The sequence below is a fragment of the Hyposmocoma kahamanoa genome, unplaced genomic scaffold (genome assembly GCF_003589595.1).
Source record: "Hyposmocoma kahamanoa isolate Upper Pololo Valley unplaced genomic scaffold, ASM358959v1 87, whole genome shotgun sequence".
NCBI classification, from domain to species: Eukaryota; Metazoa; Arthropoda; class Insecta; order Lepidoptera; family Cosmopterigidae; genus Hyposmocoma; species Hyposmocoma kahamanoa.
In genome coordinates, this window is record NW_020654422.1 from 9748831 (window position 1) to 9761940 (window position 13110).

The window sequence follows — 13110 nt, forward strand, 5'->3', positions numbered from 1 at the left end:
TGAAACGTATCAAGATTAAATTAATTAATAAAGACTAGTGCCTTTTGGAATTGCAATTAGGATGAAACGGGAGATGATTTAGTATAAATTATTCCATCTGAAAAAGTGAAAAAAATCGAGTCTAATGCTTAGAGTTGTCTAAAGTAACATGAAGTCAATTTTAAGAGATGCACAATGTAACATCACTATTCAGTTTCAATGAAAGTTTCATTAAAAACTTACTTTGATTTGTTCGTGCTAAATTCTCTAGCTATTTTAGGGTTAAAGGCATGTGTTGGATACCGGCTTTTCAAGATAACTATCCAATAGTGACCAATGTAATAATGACTGCCCATTGTAATGACATTTTCGTAAGTTTGTATTATACCTTTGCTTTTGATTACACCGTAAATGTTTATTGTATTTGTATTATCTCTTTAGTTACAATAATGTATTTAAACACCAACATAATTAGATGAACCGTTTTAAGGTCAAGTTTACCACATGAAAGCAAACAAAATTTCGTCCCAATTCGTAAAAAAGCAGTCATCAATTTTGGTTGCCATGTTTGATTTTCGTGTGCTAAAATATTTTATATCTAATTTTGTTGAACGTTAGGGGTATAACAATCAATAATACTAGTAACATATAAGGATGTCTTACATCATCCAGTATTTTCAATGTTTCTAGAAAATCGTTGTGTCAACTAATATATCGAATATTCTTCGGTTGTAAAGGGTATATAAAGAGTCTTAACTGTTGTTAGGGATCAGTATAACTACAGTAAAATATAATGTATGTACATGGTTCGCTACATTCAATATTACTTATGTATGTATAGGCCCCTTTAGAGTTTTATAAATATAATTATTATGTATAGGCCTCGGTTATACATCCTTATACATATGCGTGCATAATAGTTGTGGTAAATACTTGTTGACATTGTTGTAAATATACTTTATAGAAAAACATGAATATATGTATAATAATGCGTCTAAATTCAACAATGCCTATTTATCTCTATCCCTAATTTCATTTTTGTCTCTATTACATATAAACTACATTGAGAGATTAAAAAAACAGATGGAAAATGTTTAATTGAATCCTACCAGCAACCTGGTACAAGTGCTTAATTGTGTTATAAACGAACTCAGAGTAACTTGGAAACTTTATCATTTCATTTGGTTTTAAAGGGTAACTCTTGCAAACAGACGTACACGAAGTTTTACCTTCGGCAACTGTCATCCGACAATACGGCTTCAATACCAACGTTAAACATGGCCAGTCCCCTATCTTTATACATAACCGTCCCTATCAACCTCTTGGTTATACGGGACGAGCAATAAAACCTATGCAAGTACAGGGACCTTATAAGTTCAGGGAGACTTTTTTTTTGTTAATCCGGGGGAATCTGCTTACAGATACCCCGGCCCCGCGGGGGCAGAGCCGGGGTTATGTGGGACTGGGCTGAACCCTGAAGGGGAGCAGCCCGACCGCACTAAACCCCCGGAGTGTTCCTCCTCTCCGCTGTAGGTTGGGGCACGGGTACGCTGTTGCACTCGTCCGCGCCCCCACCAGCGGCTGGCCGCGCCCTGCGCAGCCCCTCCTCGAGAAGGGAGACACATCGGTCCCCCGACTCCGAATGTGAGGCTCGCCGAACACCAGACGAGCCTTCCATCCCGGGCCCCTTTATGCTGGGGAACGAACTCCCCCGAGTCCGCTACCCAGGGGCCATGGGGGGCCAGGACAGCATCCACTCAACTGTGAAGTTCAGTGGCTGCTCCCCCAGCCCCCGCGGCGGATCTGATGACAGGCTCCGCCGCAACACCTAACGCGCTTCCGCGCGGACTCTCCGAAGAGAGTCCCTTGGAGCGCCCACCACGGGCCAACCGCCCACGTTCGGCCGCGGAGGATAGGACGAGCGGCAACGACACACCGACACGTCTCTTCCCCCGCGGCCCCGCCGCCACTGCATCATTCAAAGCGGTGCAGCCCCGCCAGGGTCGCGGAGGACAGGACGAGCGGCAACGACACACCGACACGTCTCTCCCCCCGCGACCCTCCTCCTCGCGCATCCGCGCGGTCCCGCTGACCAGACGAGCCCCGCGCGGAACGCCCTCCTCCTCGGGTCAGCTTACCACCATCGGCCGGCCCCGTGGGTTCCTCTTAACTTCACCGTGGGATGAAATCGACCACGGCTACTAGAGCCCCCCGCCACGACAAGGCGGGAACTCCTTCGGGGGGGAAGTTCAGGGGGGACTACCACAACCTCTTAAAGCAATGTAACTTTAACCTTACATTGACTTTTCGTACCACGACGCGCTTAAAGTAAGCTTATTATAATTTTTTTTTTAATTTGTATATAATTTGTATAATGTTAAAACTATGATGATTTATTGGCAGCTTTGTGACTATTCCATCGAGTATATAACCAGAAATAGAGACGAAATGCCATTTACTTTGTTTGAAAACTTAGAGGATGGAAAAAAAAATAAGTTTGAAAACTATTCTGCCAAATGACAACTGATGACAACTGCGCTCCGATAGGCTATTATAGCCCAAATTCGAAATATACTTTAGAGATGGGCAAGCAAATATTATATTATCGAAATCGATAGTATATATCGACGCCTTACTTTCTCAAACACTTATCTAATAAAGAGTGATTATTCAGGAGGTGGCAGAATTTCTATTTCCTTTAAATTTCTTATCAAGGATGTTAATTTGGATGCATTACTTTAGGAATAGGTAAAAGCCAGTGTGTCAATATGAAGGAAATTTGATGTGAAATCATCCTACAAATATGTATATACAATGCATTTTTCGCATTTTAGTTACTTTGTTTTTTAAGATACGAGTTTGAGAAAAAAGGCGACGATATGGCATTATAAATAAACATTACCTGTTTTTTTAACGATTTCGAATTGTGTAGTATTGTTAGAATCCATAGTTATACCGAGTGAGCAAGTACTAAATGTATTTCTTACATATTTGCACGCTTTTGTCGAATAAAAATTCAACCTAAGAGCGAAACTGCTCAATTCTGGCGAATATTTATTTTTTACAATTTTCCCAGTTCTGTGTTTAAGATATTGACGTTGTACGATTTCTTCAATAAGCTCACCAATGTTTTAGTGTCGATGTCTTTAACTTTTTAAATTTTTTTACCTCTAATTGTTTTATTATCAATTTTAAAGATACCATCCTCTTATTATAGTAACGTACTTTCTCTTGTAGTGCCTTAATTGCCTTATTTTTATGCTTAACCTGACTTGTCAACTCTAAAACACATCTGCAAATACGTTTTTTAATCCGAGAATTAAACAGTGTGGGAGTTTCAGGATCGGTAGCTTTTCGTTTAGTTGCCCTAGGTGTAGTTGGTAAAAATTCATTTTAATATGATGATGGTATCGGACTTGCATTTTTCGGAGCGCGTTCAGAACTTATGTTACTCTGAAGGGAAAAAAAGTCGAGTCCATAAATAATATAAGTTTAATAAAATTAAATTAGATGGATTACGTATATCACTTACTACTACAGGCATATGCAGTGTAGGAATTGCGGTATCAAATAAGCGGCGGAGAATGTTCCTTGTATAAAAACAGTCTTCTGTGAAATGCCGAGAGCAAACGACGCTGTAATTGCTTAGAAACCAGTTTTCCTTTTCGTGGAAGCAATCCATTTTTCCTTATAGCCCGGATCTTTAGGAAATCTTCAAAAACAATACAAAAATACTAAGTTTTTTTCGGTACCCACGTATTTTAAACAAAACAACTGACAGTACACAACACTAACTGCCCATGGGTCTCCCCACAGCCCATAAACTGTCTGGACTCCTCGGGGACTTGGCACAATTACCACACTTGCAAGGTGAATAGGTGATCGCAGTATGTTAGTTGTGAAGACATCCATGGAAAGATATGGGGTGGTATTATACTAGGCCAACACCACACGGCCATAAGAAGTTAAATATATAAATGTACTCTCAAGCAAAAACAAATTTTCCTGAGCAATAAAAACGGACGACAATCTATCACGTAATAGTTAGTGTTTCTTGTACATAATCTGACATACTTATAAAATCGATACATTATACTCATGACTCAATACTTAACTACGACGACAGATGCATATTTTTTTACTTTACCGATTGTTTAAATAAATCATTATATATATAGTCATAATTATACTTGCAAATATCGATACATAATATGATTTTTTTCAGTGCAACACTAGCAACGCGTGCCCAATGAATAGAATGAGATGACGTAATGGGAGTTGCATTAGGTGGAAGCAAGACGTATAAATGATTTGAAACAATTGATGGTTGTTGTCACAGACATATATCTTGTCTGTGGGTGTTGTCAATTGTTTCACTGTAAATCAACCAGTTTAACTTGAGCTATGCTATAATGGACGAAAATTGAAAAATTGCACATCGTCTGCTTAAAGGTACAACCACATAACTGCAGAAATTGCTGGTTTGAAAATTGAAGGCTACTAAATATTTGTTTAGTGATCTGATTCAGCATTTACAGTCTACTTGATTAATCAATGGATTATTAAAGTTTCGTAAGAGGCTTTTCTTGGGTCAGTTTGTCTTTTAATTTTTCTGCAAATCTAAGAAATATATGAACATTACTGTCGGTTATTTGGTTTTAACAGTACACAACGTATTAATCTTTATAATAAAACTATAGGGATATCAAAATACAAATATAGAAGAAATGGCCGGCTTTTCTTTTAAAACCAGAAATTTTATAAATGTATAACATTATTTGCATGATCTTTGGCATTAACTGTCACACAACAATACGGTACGTTATTTTACCTGAATATTTTTGCTAAGCTAACGATTAAGCTATGATATGTGGTTTTGCCTGTATTGTTCTAAATAATGAATGTAAAGGAGGGAAATGAAAATACATAATAACTGTGTACCTGAACAGGTACAGTGGTTACCTTAAAGTCAATGTAACCTATGCAATACGTACTAACCGATTTACTAATGATAATGAAACAATTTATCTACATGCAGTATAGAAAAAAATGTATGGTTTAGAAAAATGTTTGCTATTAAAAAAAACACGAACCAATAGCCTCTCAGGTATCACAAAACAAAAGATTGTCAGTTTTACAATTATAGCGTGAAATTTAAAACATATATTTCTATGAACTTATCTATCAATGAAGACCTCGGTGGCCATGCGGTTTGCACCGTGGGCGCTGTAAAGGACAATTTCAGAATGAACTTATGAATTCCGTTGCTCTCTTATCCGTAGTACAGGGAATTCCCTAGTTTGACACAAGTTAATTGGCATGGGAGTACATGGGAGTACATTATATATTACAAAGATGTGCATCTTTACAGAGAGGTCTAAGAAAACGTGGATGCAAAAATTTTTACTAAATATTACTAAAATTTTGTCAAATGATTTCACTTTCACCCTGCGGTAGTAACAATAAAAATACTTATACATAGATCTCAGAATTAAATCAGCTGTCGTATGTATGATAATGATTACAAAATAATTATTTTTTTGTAATATTATTATAATATATATATATATATATATATTATTCTTCAGTCTCGATAAGCGCTATATAAGTTTCCGGAACTGGCCGCCTACATTTATACAATATTTAAAAAGTAATTACAATATTTGCAAATGGAACTCTTTGGCTGTAGAATACAGTTTATTTCATCTGACTGTCACTTGTTTTTAACTTGTGGCGTCATGTTAGAAATTGGTTGTCTACATCACCATGGATTTAACTTCTTTTTACTTTTTTTTAACTGTCTCCGTGGCCGAACGGTTACCATTGCTGCCACGACTGCCACGCAGAGGTCCCAGGTTCGATTCCCGGGCCGGGAGAAATAGTTGTATGGCCTACAATTATTTCTCTCGTGATTTTGGGTATAATTTGTGGTTGTCTATATGTGTGGCCATGGCATCTGCGACTCAGGGTTTCCCTAGTGCGGGGCTATGTTGAGTGTATGCGTTATTATTATTAAACTTGTGAAAATTTTCATAGTATGATTTTCTACGACTTTAAGTGTACTTTAACAGCTCAGCGAAGCTTCACTCGGCTTTAAACTGCTTTTTGCGATGAAGCACCATGCAAGACGACTATTTATAGCTGGTTTGCAGAATTCAAACACCGTCGTATGAATCTCTGTGACAAATTTCGTTATAGTCGCCCGTCTACTGCTGTGAACAACAAAAATATCGATCCTGTGCGCCGTATGATCAAAACAGACAGGCATGTGACATACCATGAAATTCGGGCATCTTTAGAACCAGTTACGCGGACAACGATTTTCATCACTTGACGAAGCTGTCGAAAAGTATGAAAAATTTGTTTCTGAGATTGTCACGGTTATGTTTTCAAAATTGGTTCATTCGTATGAAAAAGTGCATTAACACTAACGGAGAATATTTTGAGAAACAATAAATTCATTTCTGACCATTTATAGTTTTTTTTTTATTCATTCCGGAAACTTATAGTGCGCCTCACGTATATACTCCTTGGTGACACTAACAGTTGACGCTAGACTATAATTCCGAATTCACAACGTGACAATCAAGGCTCAGCTTGATTTATTTATTTTTCTTTAAAGAGATGGCATTATACAGTTCATATAGCGTTATTTCATTCCTAGTTTTAGTAAGAAATAGACCATATTGGGAAATCATTCGTTCTTTCAGTCACTTTAGCAATAATACATTACTTGGTTGATAGGTATGTCATGGTACGAATATGAGTAATATAATAAGCTTACAATATGTTTACATTGAAATAAGATTATTTTTTGAATGGTTATGGTAGGCCCCTAGTCCTGACCCCAGATCAGCCCGTGGACGGAGTTGTCACAGACTGTTGTCACGGCCTTCATTCGGTTCTCAAAAGGCTAGTGCCTCGGGCGCGCGGTCCCGGGTGAACGTACAGCACCCTCCTTATTTTCCAGATAAGTACCGGAGCTGTTGACACGCTCACTTCCCGTTGTGCATTGCACAACTAACGATTGCCACCGCTAAGACGTTGAATCTGAATTCAACTATCATCTCTCTTTAACGCAGTTGTAGACATGCTCACTTCTCGACGCCTCTCCGTGCGCCTATTCAGTTCCTAGTATTCCGATACGCCTGGATCGACCGGAGGATATCTAGCTTATGCTTTACTACTTATCCAGACTAGTACCGGAGATGTCAGTCGCAGTGTCCTGCGACAATATCCGGACATAGTTCCAACTTAAAGTGACTCTCGTGTGCAGCAGGTCCTTTCATATTAGGCTCTTGTCCAAACCGCTACTAAGATGCGCTGCGCACGAGATCCATCTCGCACGGCGTCCACGCCCCGGCAACACTTTACCGGGGCAGATGAACGAAGAGACGGACGTCTCTGCACACTCTGCAGTTACCAGAAGTCCCGGTGAGTTCGTACCCAGAGTCCGGATCCACCAAAGACACCTGTGAAGGCGTATCACTGGCGGAGGGCTTAGTCCGGACGTCCGCCGTACTGTGATCTTACCGGGGAACCCAAAGAAGGTGGAAGGTCCCACCGGAAATCCCTATCCGTGTTGTCGGTAGATGGGGACAGGTAGACATGGTCAGCTCCCATAATATCTTTTCTACATAAGTTTTGTTTATAGTGACCCTCCCTGTCGACCTCTTGGTTATACGGGAAGGGCACTATAACCTGGGCAAGCAAGCCCGCACAGGGACCTACCTAGTATGAACATGGTGAGTGTTAATAAAATAAGGTTGTTTTTAAAATAAGGTGTGGTTTTCGAGTAAATCGAGTAAAATTTCGACAGTTTTTTTTTTGTTCGAAAAGCAAGGGACTTTCTGCATGCGCCCATAACAAAATACAAAAAAATATATCATTTTTTGACTTATTGACGCTGTAGGCGCTGATGTGTAACAAATCATATCAATGTTACATTTTTACCGTACTCTGTAGATGTTTACATCATGGTTCTAACCATCGCGATGAGACACAAAGTAAAATAGAATCAATTAATTGTTGCCCAGGTAAATGTACAGTAGTTAAAACTGTAACAAACTTCCGAAAATAGCAATTAATGCAACAAAGCCAGACACGACAACGTAGCAATCGATTTATAGCGGACTTATTGCGAGGCACAATGAGCTTCTGTGAACAGTCACTGCTAAAGTTTAATTAAAGATTCATGATAAATTGTCTCAGGAAACTGCATTCTGCGCCGCGTCTCGCACGTGAATAACGCTCCGCGAGCACTTAAATAACTTAAGCCGGTAACCTTACAATAAATTCATGAGCCTCACCGCCTTTGTTTTGGTCGCGGTGTTTTCGTAACGCTAATTGGCAGGAAGAGCTGCTGAAACGATCTCAAATGAGCAACGGTTATATTTACATTGTTTAACGTTGCTTTGTGTAATGTGTACGGATTTAACAAAGAGCTTTGCCCTCCGCTTACTTACTAACAACTGTGTATGTATATTATTTATGGTATGCATTCAGACAAAGTTCCCACTGCTCCTTTGCAGCTTTGTGTATTTGAAATCAAGCTCTTTTAATTTTCAGGTCTGGTGTACGGTCTACCTATATGAGATAGAAGTTATATCAGTAGATGCACCTGAAAATTAAATAGAAATATTCGCCGACAAGAAGAAGCATTCGTAGAAAGCACGAGCAGATTAAAGTTCCGCAGCGCTCATTGCATTAAATTGCATATTTAGAAATAATATTAACGTCTCAACGTTCTATGTACACCTAATTTAATTTCGGAGTCCTTTGTGCGGTATGGCTGGAATCTTAAAGCCATTTCAAAGACACCTCGCGCGGCCGACTCGCACTGAGCGAGAGGAAATAAAGTTATGATTTATGTAGTGAAATATGTTGCAGAAGGCCAACTCTCGCGACGCGTTCTGTCTATGACAACGTACATTTTTAGCGTGCTACAACTACGGAAAGACAATCGTTTTTATTATATTAGCAACAAGCTGAAAAAATGAGTGGTATTTGTCAAAAGCCTTTTGTAACCAATAAGTGATGAATTTTAATTTAATTTCTGTTTAATGCAATTTGAAAAAGACTTTCAATATAAACTAACAAAACTTACTTAAATCCGATGGTGGGTATGACTGGGATTCTGGATTTTAAAACAATGCGCTAACCAGACCACTGCGAGTGAACAATGTTCATCCACACATTTTCTTAACGGAACAATTTGAACGATTCACTGCGTGCGTCTCTTGTTTGCATTGAATTTGAGTAAATTTTTTTTGAGTCTGACTATTTTACTCGTCTTTGGAATGACACCACAATTTTGGCTCGGATTTATGGATTTTGATTTGTTGCTGTTGGCAGAATGTATTTGAAGCTGTTTTCATTTCTCACTATTTGGATAATTTATAGTTATATTTATTTAAGTATTTGTTTTGCAAAATTAGTAAATATTTTGCTAGATCAACTTTGCAGACAACCAATATAGTAATATTTATTATTTTATGTTTATATCGCTACACTTAATACTTTCCTGTCTGCACCGGTCGGTTTTTGTTTACTTCTTAGAATTTGTTACTAAGATTTGCATATTGAAGTAAATTTTTGATATACTGCATTCTTCTTCGTCTTGTTTTGCTTACTATAGTGCCCCGTTAAGATTTCTATTTGTTGCCAGAATGAAGTGTTGTTATAAACACTGATTGATGCTTCACAACCAATTTCGACTACAGCGACCACATCCAACGATTTAATGAAACAGATTATAAATATGAACCAAAGACCATTGATATCAACTATTTATATGTCATTTAATATGAGAAAATAAATACTTTTTTCTATTCTCTGTTCAAATATTTCCAAACAAACATTATGTTCAGACTCTAAACACATAAATCATAATACCATTATTTTTTAATTTAGCTTGTCCACATTATCGCAAGTCGCAATTAGCAAAAATAGCTGTACTGTACTGCGACGACTGACTATAACCATATCAAAGGGTTTCCTTCAATTCGTCACTAATAGAAATTTTATACGTTGAGCTATTTAACCGAATTCAAAAAAAGGAGGAGGTTCTCATTTCGACTTTTTTGGGATTTATGTTACGCGATAACTTGAGAACCGATATGAAAACCGATTTTGGTGATACTTTTTTTGTTGGAAAGATGTTACCTTAGTATTGATCCCATTTAAATTTAAAGAAAATATTCCATCTGTAAAGGTGGCAAACTAGGGGATGAATCTGGTTTCGCACACTTTCCGGTAACCGATTTCAATAAAACTTGGCGAAGAGATGGAATTACACGAAGCTTTGAGTTTGGTTTTTTCAGTACTCTGTACTTAGAGTATTTATATAATACTCTAAGTATATGATATGATTAATCAGAACAAAAATATTTTGATGTGTTCAAAGTGTTTTACTTTGCACTTCACAGTTAGAGAGTTGTCATCTGTTTGTTAGGGCCTTTCAAAGGAGGTATTCCGTGAGAAGACTCAACGTCATTGGCAAGTTCGCGCACGTGGCGGCTTCCTGGAAGTTTCCAGGCTTATGATACTAACGATCAATTTATTTAATTACGCTACTTTGCTGTGGCTAATGAAAAGCTGCCGGTTCAAACTGGTTCAGACGAGATATGAATTTTTTTGTTTCTATGCTTATAATACCCCTTTCACGATTTTTACAGTTTGTGATTTGGACATACGCTGTTAATATTTTAATACACTGTAAATATGTTTTTAACTAAAATGAGTAGCAGCTAGGAGGAATGTGTATTATTCGTTCGTGCGTTCGTTCTATGAAAAATGTCACCCTATAACAGTTTAGGGACCTATAATTTTACTTACAAAATAATTTTATTTGTAGAGCAAGCAAGTGTCTGGATAGTGTGCTGAGAAATCATGATCCAATACTCAATATATTTATTGCATTCAATATGGTAGTATAAACATGCATAGTATTCAGAAATAGATTTAGATAAGTCATTGATATAGATTAGGAAAAGTACATCCAATCACGCTGCCCTGCGGTATTGAACTTGTCATGTAATGCTGGTCAGATCTAACGTTACGTATTGTACATGTATTGTAATCAAAAAATTCTATATCAACATATTGAACTCGTTTTTTGCCCGGATGACCCAGATGTCGATATATTCAATTGTAATGTTAATGTACTATAGCGTAACAGACATTTTACATAATTTTATTGAGTACTTCATGACTGTCAATGCAGGTATTGGGCTGTTTCTTTTTTTTTATGATATCCTGAGACAGGACGTACAAGTCGTACGCCTGGTGGTAAGCGTATAGCAATTGCAGTGCCACTCAAAACCATAAATCGCAAAGATCTGAGGGGCACTGCCACCGTGACCGTCACCTTGAGACATAAGTTGACAAGTCCCATGCGCCTGTAATTTCACCAGCACCCTTACCCTTAAAAATCGGAATGCTGTTATTAGTAACATTATTGCTTGGCGGCAGAATCAGGTAAGGTGGCATTACTTCCTTGGCCCAACTCTTTCACAAGGAGCTTTTTTTTATAATAGGTACTAAGTGAGAGGGCGAACAAGTCGTGCGATTGGTGTTAAGCGACATGCCTGTCCATAGCAGTTGCAGTGCCACTCAAAGCTTTAAATAGCAAAGATATAGGTGGAAACCGTAATTGGCTTACGTTTTTATTCTATTTTTATTAAGCTATTGGTTTCTCATGAATGAATATTTTTATTTTCTTTTCAGTGCAATCATCTTATCTAAAAACAATCTCAAAAAGGCATCATAATATAAAACCGACACAGGAATGTAACACATATAATACTAAATAACTTGGGCATACATATCTAATATGCACGAGTGGAGTATGTAGGTATAATCGGTGCGGACCACGCACGACCCACGTCACTTAGGCTAAGGAACCTCAGTGGCATTTTGAGCAGATAATAGGTATTGTACAGGGTGTTTTGAAAGAGACCAATAAAACTGTATAATCTCTTTCAATCCATCTTACTCTCTTTGTGTTTGTAGCGAATCGCAGCAGTCGCTACAAATCTTTTTTTTTTTTCATTGACTACCAATGTACCTATATATATTTTATATAGTCTTTTTAAGTTCAGTTTTGCATTTAAATTCTAAATTTAAATGTGATTATTTTTGGCGCCTTTTCTTATTAATGACTATTGTTTCTGTTTTGATTGACAGCGGTGCGTTGTTATGTAATAAAATGTAAGTACATTATACAAGACCAAAGTCTTGTAACCTCCAGCTTGTTAGCACCCACCCGAACCTATTGATACAGTCCGCTAGAGTGTTAAAAACTTCCATATAAAGTTGTATAAACGCAAGTTATTAACTGCCTCCGTGGCCGAACGGTTACCATGCCGGACTGCCACGCAGAGGTCCCAGGTTCGATTCCAGGGCCGGGAGAAATAGTTGTATGGCCTACAATTATTTGTCTCGTGAGTTTGGGTGTAAGTTGTGGTTGTCTATGTGTGTGTCCATGGCACCCGCGACACAGGGTTTCCCTAGTGCGGGGCTATGTTGAGTGTGTGCGTTATTTATTATTTAGTTATTCGTTTAGCCATAAATGTAAATATTCTTAATTAATAAACGTATTTTATTCAAAGATTTTTTGACAAGCGTATTGCCATGTTAATAACTCTCTTTAGTTTTGTAATTGGAAAAGCATTCTTTAAGATACAAATAAATAAGCACGAACAGTCAAATATTAGTGAAAATTAGGGCGATGCTGATGGTCACGCGCCGTTTTATGATTCAATTGTCCGTGGGCCAGCAACCGTCTTCATGCCAGCCCGTGCCTGTCACAGCCCCGTCACGTCGCCGGAGAAACGTCACAAATTAACACGTCGGACAAACATTGTAGTTGCGAATGTAGCTTTGAATACAATTTATTGCATTTAATATTTCGTAGTGAGAGCCCATATATCTAACAATATATCGAGGGTTTCAGTATCTCAAACGGTTTGCGCTATGGGTGCTGGATGAGGTGGGCCCAGATTTGTTTCCGGTGGGATCAATTTAGATTTAGATTTAGATATGATTTTTTTTAAATTAATACAGTTGTGAGTGTTCCGACTAGTATGCCAGATTGATATTCGATGCTCATAGTGCAGGGAGTTCCTGACT